The sequence below is a fragment of the Dermacentor variabilis genome, chromosome 2, assembly GCF_050947875.1.
Source record: "Dermacentor variabilis isolate Ectoservices chromosome 2, ASM5094787v1, whole genome shotgun sequence".
NCBI classification, from domain to species: domain Eukaryota; kingdom Metazoa; phylum Arthropoda; class Arachnida; order Ixodida; family Ixodidae; genus Dermacentor; species Dermacentor variabilis.
Window position 1 is genome coordinate 19,034,921 of NC_134569.1, and position 13,644 is coordinate 19,048,564.

Here is a 13,644-nt window from a genome sequence, read left to right on the forward strand (position 1 = left end):
AGTTGCTGCTCTATTACTGTACCTGCCTGTTTGTATGAGAGATTAAACCCGATATTACTTCCTTCTAGCGCCCTCTCCATCCTCACCATGTACATCATAAACAGCAGCGGGGATAAAGGGCACCCCTGCCTCAGTCCCTTGTTGATATGAACTTTCTCCGCGCTCCTCATCCCTTCCCATTCAACGCAAACAGTATTTTCTAGGTAAATCTCTCTCAAAAGCTGTATACAATCGTTACCTAAGCCTTCCCCTTCCAGAATATCCCACAAAATGCTGCGGTCTACGTTGTCGTATGCTCCTGTAATGTCCAAAAAGGCCACATACAACGGTCTGCTTTCTGCTTTTGATATTTCAATACACTGAGTAAGAACAAACAAGTTATCATCCAAACGCCTACCTATTCTAAAGCCATTCTGAAGCTCTCCCAAAATGCCATTATTTTCTGCCCATGCTTGAAGCTTTAATTTGATTGCCTGCATTGCTAGCCTGTATATTACCGATGTAATGGTCAACGGTCTATACGAGTGAATTTTGTCTTTCTCCCCCTTACCTTTATAAATTAAATTCATTCTAATTTGTCGCCAACTGTCTGGTATTCGTCTATCTTTTAAAGTTTTTCCAACTGCTTTCACGAGAGCTTCCTTGCTTTTTGGTCCCAGTTCATTTATCAGCCTAACGGGAACCTCGTCTAGCCCTGTGGCTGTGCGCTTAGGAATTTTCTCTTCCGCTTTCTTCCAGTTTAAATTTGTAAGCACTAACTCCTTTCCCCCTTGGGTCTCTTTCATGCTCTTTTTTTCTTCAAATACAACCTCGTCCTTGCCTTGGAAAGATTCGGCTGTTACTTTTTGGATGTAATTTATTGCTGCTTCTCCTTCCAGTCTGTTTTCATCTTCGTCTAGGATATGTTGTTGTATTGTTGTTGACTTCCTGCCTAATAATTTTATGTGATTCCAAAATATTCTAGGTGCGGCCTTCTTTTTCTCACGTATTTCTGACAACCAACTTTCACTTTCACCTTTTAATTTTGCTTGCACCAGTATTTGAACCATAGACTTTTTCTCCCGGTATATTTCCCATTTACTGGTTACTTCATCCTGTGGCAACTGCGCCTTCTTTGCCTGCCTGTGCTCTCGAGATGCTTTCTGTCGTTCGGCGATCGCTTCTCGTATCTCCTTGTTCCACCAGCTTTTCGGTGTCTTTTTTCCTTTCCAATGAACATGTTGTTTCTCTTTCCGTATTTCTGTCGTTACTACACTTAGAAGCTCACCATATTCCCAACCCTTACTTGGCGACTTGCCAATTTCTGCCTCCACTCTAGTGACTATATTTGCTATTTGTTCAGCGTTCAAATTTGGACTGGCCATTTTGCTTTCGTTGCTCTCTTTGCCAACTACATATCCCATTTTCAAAATGATGCGTTTATGGTCACTCCCTATGCTGCTAAACCCTTCCTCCTCGATGACCATTTCTCTCAACTTATCATGAATTCCTTCTGTCATCAGACAGTAATCAATGGTCGATTGCCGGTTTCCCACTTCCCACGTGATCTGTCCTTCACACTTAGGCCCTGTATTCACGATCACGAGGTTATGTTGCTCGCAAAGGTCTAGCATTGACTTCCCGTTATTGTCGGTATAGCCATCTAAATCCTGTATGTGGGCATTCGTGTCACCTAATAGGACTATCTCAGCACCATTCCCGAAACCCCTAATATCAGCGCTTATGCATTGCACTAACTCTTTATTCTTCTCTGTGCAATTTGTTCCGGTCCACAAATACGTAACTCCAAGCCAAGTTTCTTTCCCACTCATTGTACCTGATAACCAAAGATGCTCTTGACATTGTGAATTTACTCTTTTCCATTTGGCTCCCTGATGGATGAGCATTCCGACTCCCCCTCCCTTTCTTTCCGACTTAGTTCTGTTGCACCCTTCCCATACATAATTCTCAATAATTGGCGGCTCTTCTGAGTCTCTAAGGTGCGTTTCTGTAACCGCATACACCCCTATTTGTTCTCTATGTAACTGCTCCTCAATCTCTGCCCACTTTTCCTTTCTTCTGCCGCCCTGCGTGTTTATGTAGCCTATTGCATGGCGAGCTCTTGTTCTTGTTTTCCTCCTTTTTCTGTTATCGACGGCGATGCTCTTCTGATGTTCCCCTAGGGGACCTTCTTTATTACTACCTACTCTGACCTCCTGAGCGCCCGCGGGCCCCCTAAAAAAAGCAACAGCGCGACCCCCAAGTCGCCAGCCCACTTCTCGTGCTAGCCTGTAATTGAAGTGGATCCCATCTCGTTTAAAACCACCACAACTTCTCACTTCCCTGTTTACTTCGACAACCTCGAAGCCTTTCTCTCGGCTCATTTTCCATATTGCCTCATTGGCAGCCATTACGGCTCTTTGTACGTGACTGTCACGCACAGGCACCTCCGGCACCGTGCACACCACGATCTGCACCGAGGGGATAGCTCGCGCAAGTCGTCCACCCCCTTCGCCAAGCGCTGGGCTAGTCCTGGCCCTTTCCTGTTCAGGACGTCAATTAGCCCACCTGCTACTACGACAAGGTTGCGCACGTGGGCATTTTCCGTGAGCTTTTCTTTTGCTCGCTCCATGACAGAACCCAGTGTCTGCCCTGGAAATGTCCCTACCGCCACTCTTTTGTCGCCTTTCACCCTCTCCACAATTGCTTTTGAGCACCCAGCCATGTTTGAGTCGCCAGCGATAATCACCCTTTCACTCTCTCCTACCTCTCCCTGCTTCCCGGCTTCCTGTGGCTGCAGCGTCGCCTCACTCAGCGTGTTGCGCTGCTTCGCTATAGCTACGCCGATTCACCGGCGGCGAGCTGGCGACCGCTTGCTTTGGCTCCCTGCCTCCCACTTCGCCCTCGCTTTGGTGTCCTGACCCGACATTATCCGCTGCCCGAGTCTCAAGAGCGTCGAGCCGCCTTTGCAGTTCGGCGCTCCTTTCTTTCGCCTCCCCAAGCTCGGCCACAGTCCTCACCAACTGCGCGGCCTGGGCCGCCTCCACATTTACGAAATTTTCAACCTTCGCCTGCAGTGCTACCCGCTTCTCCTGCTCCTCCCTCAGGTTTGCCTTAAGCTCTTCAAACTTAGCCGCCCACTTCCCTTCCAACGCCCGCGCATATCAGCGCTACGACCTTTGGAGTGCCCCATAGCATAGAGTTTCCTAGTGGATGGATGGAAACAACTTTATTCTGAATCCGGCAAATTTGATGACCCGGGCTCAGGTCTCCCATGAGGGGACTTCGAGGCCTTGCCTCGTCGCCGCCTCTCGGGCTTGCTGGACAGCCCACTCTTGTGTCTTGAGGTTGGAGCTGCGCAGAGCGGCGGCCCACTTCGACGCAAGAGCCTCCGGAGCTACTGCCATTGTAGCTGATGTAACCCGACACTCCCACAACATGTGTGACAGCGTCGCTCTAGTGTCCTGACATAATTTGCAAAGAGCATTCGGGTATTGCGCGGGGAAAATGTGCTGCAATCGCACTGGACTGGGGAATGTTTGTGTTTGCAATTGTCGCCAGATGACTGCCTGGCGACGTTTCAGCATGGGGTGAGGTGGGGGCAGCAACCGCCTGCCTAGCTGGTAGTGCTTGGTGATGTCATTGTACTGTACCTGACCAGGCGTTCTCGCGTGCTTTGAGCCAGCAGTTCCGAACTCGAAGAAGCGGTCCCCGATTCTGTGCGGCGGGTCAGTTCTCGCGCAGAGCGGTGTGCTACCTCGTTCAAGTTAATGAGGCCCTCATTGGTGGGGGTGGCGACGTGCGCTGGAAACCACATGATGGCGGTGTTATCGAAGTGCTGTCGACCAGCTTTCCTTATAATCTGGAGAGCTTCGGAGGAAATGCGCCCCCGCGCGTAGTTGCGAACTGCGGATTGTGAGTCGCTAAACACTACCTCGCAGAGGGGGTCGGTAAGCGCAAGCGCAATCGCTACCTCTTCTGATGTTTCGGAGAATTCCGTACGTTGCGACACTACACGCGTGCGTAAGCCTGGAGCTAACGTCTACGACTACCGCCGTGAACCGGTGTTCTCGTGCGTATTCTGCGGCGTCTACAAAGCGCGTAGTCCTCTTTCCACCCAAGGAGCGCAGCAGTGCCTTGGCACGTGCCTGGCGTAGGCCCCGATTAAATTCGGGGTGCATGTTTCGAGGTATAGGGGCGACAATCAGCGTGTCGCTGAGGTCAGGTGGAATGACCTGTTTCTGACCGTGTTGGACGTGGTAGTTGAGGTCGAGTTTCCGCAGGATGTACCTGCCCGTGGCTGTCAGAGACATGCGTTCGAGTTGAGAGGTTCTTTGCGCATCCACGATTTCCTCAAGCGTGTTGTATACTCCCAGCTGTAGCAGACGAGCAGTGCTTGTGGACTCCGGTAGGCCAAGGGCGATCTTGTAGGTCTTGCGTATAAGGGTGTTGATTTTCTCCCTTTCAGTGACATTCCAGTTGTGGAAGGCAGCCACATAAGTGATGTGACTGATTGCGAAAGAGTGTATGAGGCGCATGACACTGTCCTCCTTCATGCCCGTGTGCTTGTTTGTAATGCGTTTGATCAGATGGGTAGCCGCTGTAACCTTGCCTTCGATTTTGCGAATAGCTGCTACGTTTGACCCGTTGGCGTATCTTCGGGACTCGGGGAATGCAGGAGCCGTCTTGCGTATAGAGGATTATGTCGTCACATTGGCGCGATTCGGCTGTAGGCTTGGGCCGGCGGCGCGAGCGGTAGACGAGCAGCTCCGATTTCAGTGGAGATAGACGGAGACCTGTGTCTTGGAGGTAGGTTTCGACTACAGAGACCGCTGCTTGTAAGGTGCATTCTATCTGACCGTCACTGCCCTTGTTGACCCACAGGGTGATGTCATCTGCATACAAGGCGTGATGGAGGCCATCGATCTCGTCGAGGTAGGCCGGGAGACCCAGCATCACGAGGTTGAAAAGGAGCGGGGATATGACCGATCCTTGAGGAGTGCCGGTGCTTCCTAGTGTATGTTCGTCGGATGTCATGCTGCCGACCGCGAGGGTGACAAAAATTACTAGAGGGAACTCTGGCGCTAGTGTCTACGGGAGCTGCAATGGGAGCGGTTGTACCAACATGGGAATTATGGGAAGCACAGAGTTTCCTACAAAATTTTTGTAGGAAACTCTATGCCCCATAGCCTTACGCCGCGCCACGCTCCGAAACACGAATGGACTGCGCCAACCGCGCAGATCCCAGCATGGCACTCAAATTGCTCGTGGAACACTGTCTCGCATCCACTCGCACGCATAGAGTTTCTCACTGTAACATATCATAAGAAGCGAAATGCGAAGGTTGTGGGTTCGGTTCCCACCTGCGGCAAGTTGTTTTTTCATCCACTTTAATTCCCATTAATTCATCGTTTCATTATTCCATTTTATTAAGCACAAGTAATTTCCCCTATGTTGTCCTTGGTGTCAGTGTTTGTTGGCTTCTTATGATATGATTAATAAAAATCGGGCCCCTCGGTTAACCCCCTTTCTTCTCGTTTATCACTATAACATAGTGAGAAACTTAAAGGAAGCGTTGCTACACGGATGCGTTGCTATGGCTCGCACTAGACAAAGCCCATAGGGGCTTTAGCACTAGAGTGTCCTAGAATGGGGGAGTGAGTCCAACGGAGGCCAACGGAGGCCATCGGAGGCCACGGCAAACGGCGAGAGTGAAGCAAAAAAGCAAAAAAATTTGCGGCGGCGCTGCAGTCGCCTTTTTCTTAAAGCTCCTCCTCCTTCTAACGTTTCCGCCAATCCGGTGCCTCGGCGGCCCAGCGGATCCACGCCTGCCGACGGTGGTTACGGCGGCGCCAAGCTGTCGTCTGCTCGACGCGCCGTCGTCTACTGAACACACCGTCGTGGTTGTGTTTGTTTCGTCCATTTTTGTTCCTAGTATGTGTGAGAAAAAAGAATACAATAAGATTACTGCTTTGCCATGAATTGAGCTCCCTCGCTTCCGTCAAACGACGCTGTCTGCACGATGTTTACGCGCGCAGACGTCCTCGCATATGTCTATGGTTTGTTTCGTAACTCGGCGGCTTGGCAGAGTGTTCGAAGAATGAGAGAATGAGCACACCTCGACGAAAGAACTACTGTTGTATAGCGGGTTCCAAAACCGTATACAGTAGATTGAAAGGTCAAGCCAAACTCTCGCTCCTTCGGAGTTCCTTGCAAACAAATACGGGCGCAGAAAAATGAAGGCGTCAAAAATTTCTGGGCAGCAATGGGACCAAAACGCACTAGTTTTCTCTAGGTTTTGTGTTCCTCTTCCACTGCATGTATATTAAGGATTTAATTGGTGAGGATTAACATCCCATCCTGCGATAAGCCAGATTTTAATGTGGCGCTTAATCTTCAAGCCTGAAGATTGAGCTCCCGCTCATCTTCAACGCACCGATCGGCCCTTTGGAAGTCACCGACTCCATTTGTGAGCTACACTTTGATGCAAAGTACGTATTGAGGCATTATGTGCATATTATCGAAGGCCAGGAAGTATCTACACAGCATGGAAAGCCTACGATTCAGTCTGATGCGGTATCCACCAGTGGCGTAGCTAGGTCATCGGGTACCCGGGGCCCATAGGTCTTCTGTCACCCCCACCCCCCTCCCCTTTTGTAGTCGAGGAAGGCGAGGATATCGACAATTTCCGGGCACCAGTACAGACGCCTTGGATACCGCGCACGTCCCCTGGGTCCCCCTCTCCTTCACTTCCTTTCCCACTGATCGCGAATGCAGGAGGTATTTGGCGGCGAGGAGTTACAGAGTCGCCATCTATCGGAAGCGCCTCGCTGGCGTAGCATCAAGGATCACGCGGCGCTCTCCTCATAGGTTTTGCTGTCAGCGCTCACTGAAAACCACGCGGGAGCTCTCCCGGACATTTCTGTAAGTACTTTCGAAACGAGAGAAGTTTTTTTTTACTGTCTAAATAATAATCTTGGGCAAACTGAAAGCACAGAACAGTTTACAGAAGCTATCTCTTTACCGAATACGTACAGTGAACGCCACTGTGCGCAGTCGCCGCGATGGAGTCTCCCGAACCGGCTTCTTGCGTGAAAGGTAGGCAAACGCTGAGAGCAAACTATGTGAAATATGTTCTTATAGTGTTTCTATAACTAAATAGAGCGTAATAGAATGAAGCCTCAATGTAGCGATCGCACAGCTTCGCAGCGGCCGACTGCGCGTCTGCACGCTTGTCCGCGCACTGTTTCGCTTTCGCCGCGTGCGCGTTTTCTTCCCGTGCCATGAGCTTTAGACCGTAGAATATGAGCATTTGACAGTATACAAGCAACCGTTGTTGCGTGGGCGCCATCAGAGCTGCTCAAAAATAATTTCATTGTAGAGACTTCGACGCCTACGGGGACTGTGATGTGCCGTCGCGACGATTCAATGTTTTTTTTTCTAAATTCTTGGACGTTTCAATATTATTTCTCGAGTTGCGTCGCGCTATATGTTTATCAGTGTTCTCAGCGTGCGATTTCTCGCTGCTTCTTTTTTTTTTTTTGTAATCCAGTGCATTAATTCATAACGCAAACATGACCATATGCCATGCTTTTTTTTTAATGTGCTTCTTACCGCTCCCTTTCCCCTCCAGTGAACTTGCCAGTATCTATAGCATCGACAAGTTCATAGACCAAACCGTCACGGCATAAGTCGGGCAGCGGTCAAGGGCGAGCGTCTCATTGCGCGTTTTTCCAACATCGCAGACCCGGCGCCGTAGCAGAAATCTTCCTCGCGTCTGTGCTTGCTGCATACCCGAGTCGTAGCCGATGATTGTTTGCCGGTTTTATGTTTCGCGAGCCAAGCTTCACGCAGCTTCTTGTCCTGCGCCTACGTATGAATAAGGCTGACACCGGGCTCTGTTGCGTACGTCCGGCACTGCGGCACCGAGCAGTAGCCTACCGTGTTGCGCGCCTTCAAAGGCAACCACTACCTATTGTAGTGCTTTCAATCGTTGTAAAGGAGACACTCCAAGCGGGAGAATCTCGCCACTAAATGAGGACCGCAGCGTACGAGGGAACTTAAACTCTAGTTTTCCGCTCGCTTCGGCGCTCCCGAAGCAGCCGACGCGGCCGCTATGTCCATGCGATCCCTCATGCCACGTCACGCCGACGGTGGCGCCAGCTTTTCCAGTGGTGCAGCTCGAGGCCGGTATACGCTGTTTTTTCTGCGCTAAATAACACAGGGTGCTGCACTAATAACTTGTGATAAGCGCATGTGCACATCTTCTGTCAGACTGTAAGGCTTGGCAACCAATACAAATGCGGCATCGTGGCAAATACGGGCCCCGTCACAAGTAAAAAAAAATTATAAAGTTTTAACTACCAATTTTAGCGGCAACATTTCATTTGCAAAATTGAAGGCCGACATTCATATCTTGCCCAACAAAAACTTCACAAAAATTGTCGTAGGTACTATGGCCCGCAGTACTTTGGCTGTGGGCAGCCCTGAACGAAAACGAAAATTAAATTGTGTCTGAGTGACGCTGATCTCACCATATTAGAAAAACGGAAAACACCACCTGCCTCCCTGCTGCGCGGGCGCCAATGTTATGACAATTACGAGTTCTCTTCATTCTGATCAACAAAGCCTTGTTTTTATTTGCTGCTATACGGACAAACGTGATTATCCGAGCTGCGGTACCACCAAAAGATTGGGAACAGAATAGAGCACGCTTCGCGTCGGTTCTTGGCGTTACCATTAAAAAAAGAACGCGATGAAGCCCGTGCCAGCGAAACCTGTTGGTCCGCACTCGCAATGGAGAGGGTTGAGTGATCAACCTCACTGGTCCACTATTTCATATTTCTTTCGCTACTGCCATACTGGGCGCCGCCCGCGGTGCCAAAGTACTGTATGTTGTAGCACCCAAACCGATTTTGTTTAAGAAGCGTTTGTTGAGTTAATAATATGACTGAGTCCTCAATTCTGGAATTGAAGTGCGTCCTCTATAAGTACTAATTGAGGGATTATTGAGGATATGGTTATTACTTATCTGCCATATTTTTCACGCTACCGAATTCCCAGTTAAAGACACATAGTTTCATAGAATACGGGAAATATCCTTACAAAATTCACGTTTTTTTTGTAAAATTCTGTGCAGCTGACACAGACACTGTACTTGTGACATGAAGTCACACAAGAACAAGTTTCCTTAAACTTTCGAGGGTAAGGAGGAAAGCGTGAAACATAACGGAAAGTTTTGCAGCGGCTTCTCGGAGCGAGCGGGAGAGGGGAAGTTGAAGCGAGCTGAACATCGCGGCGCCCGCGACTAAATACAGCCTGCCGAGTCATACGCCGCCAAACTCTTCGGCCGCACCGAGTCTGAAGACGATCCAGAGAATCCCATTCGCGACTTTTGACGGCCGCACTTATGCAACGTCGCTCTCAACGAACGCTTCGCCGTAAGCGCGAGAGCCGGGCGCGCTCGTTGAACGCCCTCTTGCTGCTGTCTTTGTTCGTCTTCGCAGCGCGTTCTGTACGGAAGAGGGACCAAAGAGCCCATAGAGTTTCTAAGAGCCTCAACGCCTTACAACGCCTCACTGTACGTATGTTTAGCGACTCCTGCTCCCAGCATGAACGCATATGAGCACACCCCACATGAAACGTTCCGCTAAGGCGAATAGTTTAGCGACCATTTTGCGAATTAAAATTTTTATCCCGCACGTTCGTGCAATTATTTCGTGAGGTGTTGATAGAGCTGCAGCCGACAATTCTTCGGCGCAACGCATCGGGTACATGAGCTTGCATGGGCTACTGGATACCGGAGCATTCTTTGCCATTTGCGCCCAGTCAAGCCGGCGGAAAGAGGGGCGTCTTCAGGCGTATGACACCCCCCCCCCCCCCACACACACACACTGGCCCCTTGCAGCCGGGCCCCCCCCCCTCCCCCCCCCTCTGTTTTCTACGCCACTGGTATCCACAATCTTTTGTCGCATTTTCCGCAGTATCTCTACGAGCAGCCTACACCCGAGCAGCCCACGCGAAAGAGAACGGCCTCATATGCAACAGATGAAGGCCGGTCTTGAAAGAGAACGCTCCCGCTCGCGGTCGCGCCCGCGTTCAGTTTGCGCTGCGCGCGAAACGTCTCTTGTTTGCGACGGCGCCTCTTCGGATGACCCGATTAACTCTCACGACAGCAATGTAAGCACGAAAGGGTTGATGTCACCAGTGAAATTCTGCCGATTCACAAGAAAATGGTACGAAAAAAGCAGACGACAGACATGGATTACTGCGGTGCACCGAGTGAAGTAAACAACTGGCAAACGAAGCGAGCGCGTTCATTAATCACTCCTGAGTGTATGACGGTTTTTATATGTAACCCACATGAATTTAAAGATTACTCGGTACATAATTCTTTTATTCATATAAAAACTTTGAGTTGTTCGAGGAGCGCTTGTCTTGTCTTCTTTCTCGTGTTTCGTTTGTGTGTGCGCTGCCAAAAAATGGAAACCACTTCTGTTGTATGCGCTAGCAGTGGCCGAAGTTCACGCGTGCCGAGAAATTGAATACATGCACGATGCATTGAACATTACCGGAGTTCATTCCCGCTTCACCACTGCATCGCTCGATCGACTTACTGGACGATACACGCCCGCGTCTTGGTCGCGACGGCATTGCTGAAGCAGGAATGATTACTAATACTTTCAACTTCCGTCTCTTGGGCAGTGTTAAAATATGGCCAAGCTGTCTACATTGCTGCCTCTATTCCATATTGTAGGGGACGTACTAGTTAAAGTTGTGTGCGCATGTCGTACTTGTGCTATGCAGCGATATATTTTTTTATTTCCGCACAGTGTCGATGGAAGTCCGTTGTCGCCATCAGAGACAACACGGATTTGTAGCAAACATTGTGAGACACTGCAAAAATGACTTTAGCTTGTATGTGCCGCATCGTATGTGCTGACGATTTTTCCAGCGGCACATACGATGTCGTTTACAATTACCTGCTCAGCGTCACTTACACGGTTAAACAGACGCTGCCCTTTTGCAGCCATAAAAATAATCGTCAATCGTATCGATCTTCTTAAAGGAAAATAGAAGCGTGTACAGTCTGTTTCACACTTAGGGGAAAACTCGGAACGTATTGCATCGCGATGCGGCAAGAAATGGAGTCGTGCGGTGGCAGCAGCTCGAGCAGGCGCAGACGCTCGAGGGGCGGAGTCGTGATCTGCGTCGTCTGCTACGGCGGCGCGCGCTGGCCGCATTGTCGGGAAGCGTGCTACTGTCAGGGGCAGTGCACCGATTTCATCGGTACTGCGGGAGCTGAGCTTATATTCTTTACTAAACGTTGTGCGAAGGCAAACTCCAAGGCAATGAAGGCATTGGCGATAATGGAGTTCCACAAACTTCTTTTGACAGCATGCTTCGTTTGTTCTTTCGAAAGGCCGGGGTACTGAGCGCGTGCACGTATATTTCTTCACTGTGTGTGCTACCGTAATAAGCAGTGACAAGACGCACCAAGATGTGCGCGGAACGTGCTCAGTCTTTGTTTACTCGAAAGCAAAACAAAGCACTCAACAATGATAACTATGGGGGTCGAACACGATGAAACAAACGGATACGATTAAAGAAATGTTTTAGGTTAAGACAATGAGCCGGAAGTGATTTTTCTCGACAATCATTCACTACACCAGGCAGACCCTGCCCGCCGGCGGTGAATCGGACACGTCATGCTCGGAACTTCAGTTATCTCGTCATGTCCCCAGCGGCAGCGATGACAGCGCTCATCCTGGAAGGCAGTGAAGTGTAGAATGACTTGATCAGGGATGTCTTCATTCGCAACACGTCTCAGTCGCTGACAATGGTGGATCGAAGCCTATCCTCGGGGGCGACTGATAGAGGGGATGTTGCGCCAGTGATACTTTCAACGAGCCCCAGACATTTTAAATGATGTTGGCGCGCGGGGATTGAGGCGGCCACTCCAAGAGAGTGACTGCGCGCTCTTCCGGCAGTTCTTGCACAACAGGAGCAGTGTGGATCGGCGACCTATCGCGTTAGAATATACAGTCGCCTTCCAGAAACGGGCCGTCAAGAATGTATGGAATCAGTACGTCGTCTAAGACTGCCCTGCACCTTTCAGCGATGAACTTATATTCGAGGCGTATCAGTGGGCGTCGCACAACGCTTAGTAAAGAATACCGGCTCATTTCACGCAGTAACCATGAGATCGGCGCCCTGCAACTGACAGTAGAACGCTTCCCGACAATGCGGCCAGCGCGCGCCGCCGTAGCAGACGACGCCGTTCAAGATCCCGCCCCTCGAGCAGCTGCGCGAGCTGCTGCCGCCGCCTCACTCAAGCGCTCGCCGCATCGCGATGCAATGCGCTCCGAGTTTCCCTAAATGTGAAACAGACTGTAAATCGCCCTTCGAATGAAATGTCCACGCGCACACACGTAGGCACACACCGCGCGCGGCACGAAACGTGCCCAAACACGCGCAGTGCAGGAGGCAATCAAGGCGGTGCGAACGAGAGATGGGAGAGGGGTACCACCCGCTATAAGAATTTTGCTTCGCATGCGGCGCTCTCAACGCCGGCGCAGCAGCGCCGCTCTCGGTGCCGTTCTTGTCCATAGCTGGTATATTCTAGGCACTATAGCGCGTGCCTGTTGATAAGGTTATGGTGGCTAGCTAGCCACCATAATAAGGTACCCCAAAACGGCGGACGGTAGTGTGGAAGCTGACGACGGCAGCGGATGTGACGACACGTGCATACTATGTATAGGCAACCGATAACATATTTCCTAATCCAAGCAAATATAAACAATGTGTTTCGCTTTATTCCCCCTGGGGATCTGGAAAACCAAATACATCTCGGGCGTATGACGCATAAAAATTGGGAAGAAAATGGCTATTCCATGGATATTTTCAAAACACACAATTAACCTACAAGAAAAATGTGCTGCACGTAACAAATCATGTGACCCATATACTCCCTGAATGTCAAGTTGCTGCCGTTATTAGGGCATCGGGGAAATTTTGTTAGCATTCAATATATCGCCTTGAGAAAGGAAGAAAACAAAGGCTTACCAATTTTTATTTGACCCCTAATTATGCCAAACAGTTCATTTATTCCTGTACCTCATCCCATTACTGCACATGATCCCCATTTCTTCGGAATATGAGCTCTGCATTTCGTTATCTCTTGACAGTGAAACACGCACATAAGGTTTAAAAAGGAAAACAAACTGCAAACGCGATCCATCTGACTGCGTGGCTCCGGCTAATCCAGGCTGTGCTCGACCGCGGCCGTGCTTCTGCTCAGCACGCTCTGACGCTGCCGACTCATGGCCTGCATTTTTTTCTGCATATAACCTCACATTCCCAGAGAATGTGTCTAAGAGATGCGCGAGCCCTGCTGCATAGTTTGCAGTTATCGTCTGAATAGATGTCTGGATATATCCTCCTGAGATGGACGGGGTTGGGGAAGGTCTTGGTTTGGAACTGCCTCCAGTCTACCGCTTGGGCCCTGTCGAGTTTGGGGTTAGAGGGTGGATAAACACGCCTGGAGTTTCGATAAAATTGTCTGATATATCACAGTACCTGGTCATTCTGTCCCTCTCTGTCCATGCCTCCGTTGGATTTCCAACCCCAAATGAGGATCCTTCTTTGTGGGTGCAGAATGCGAGA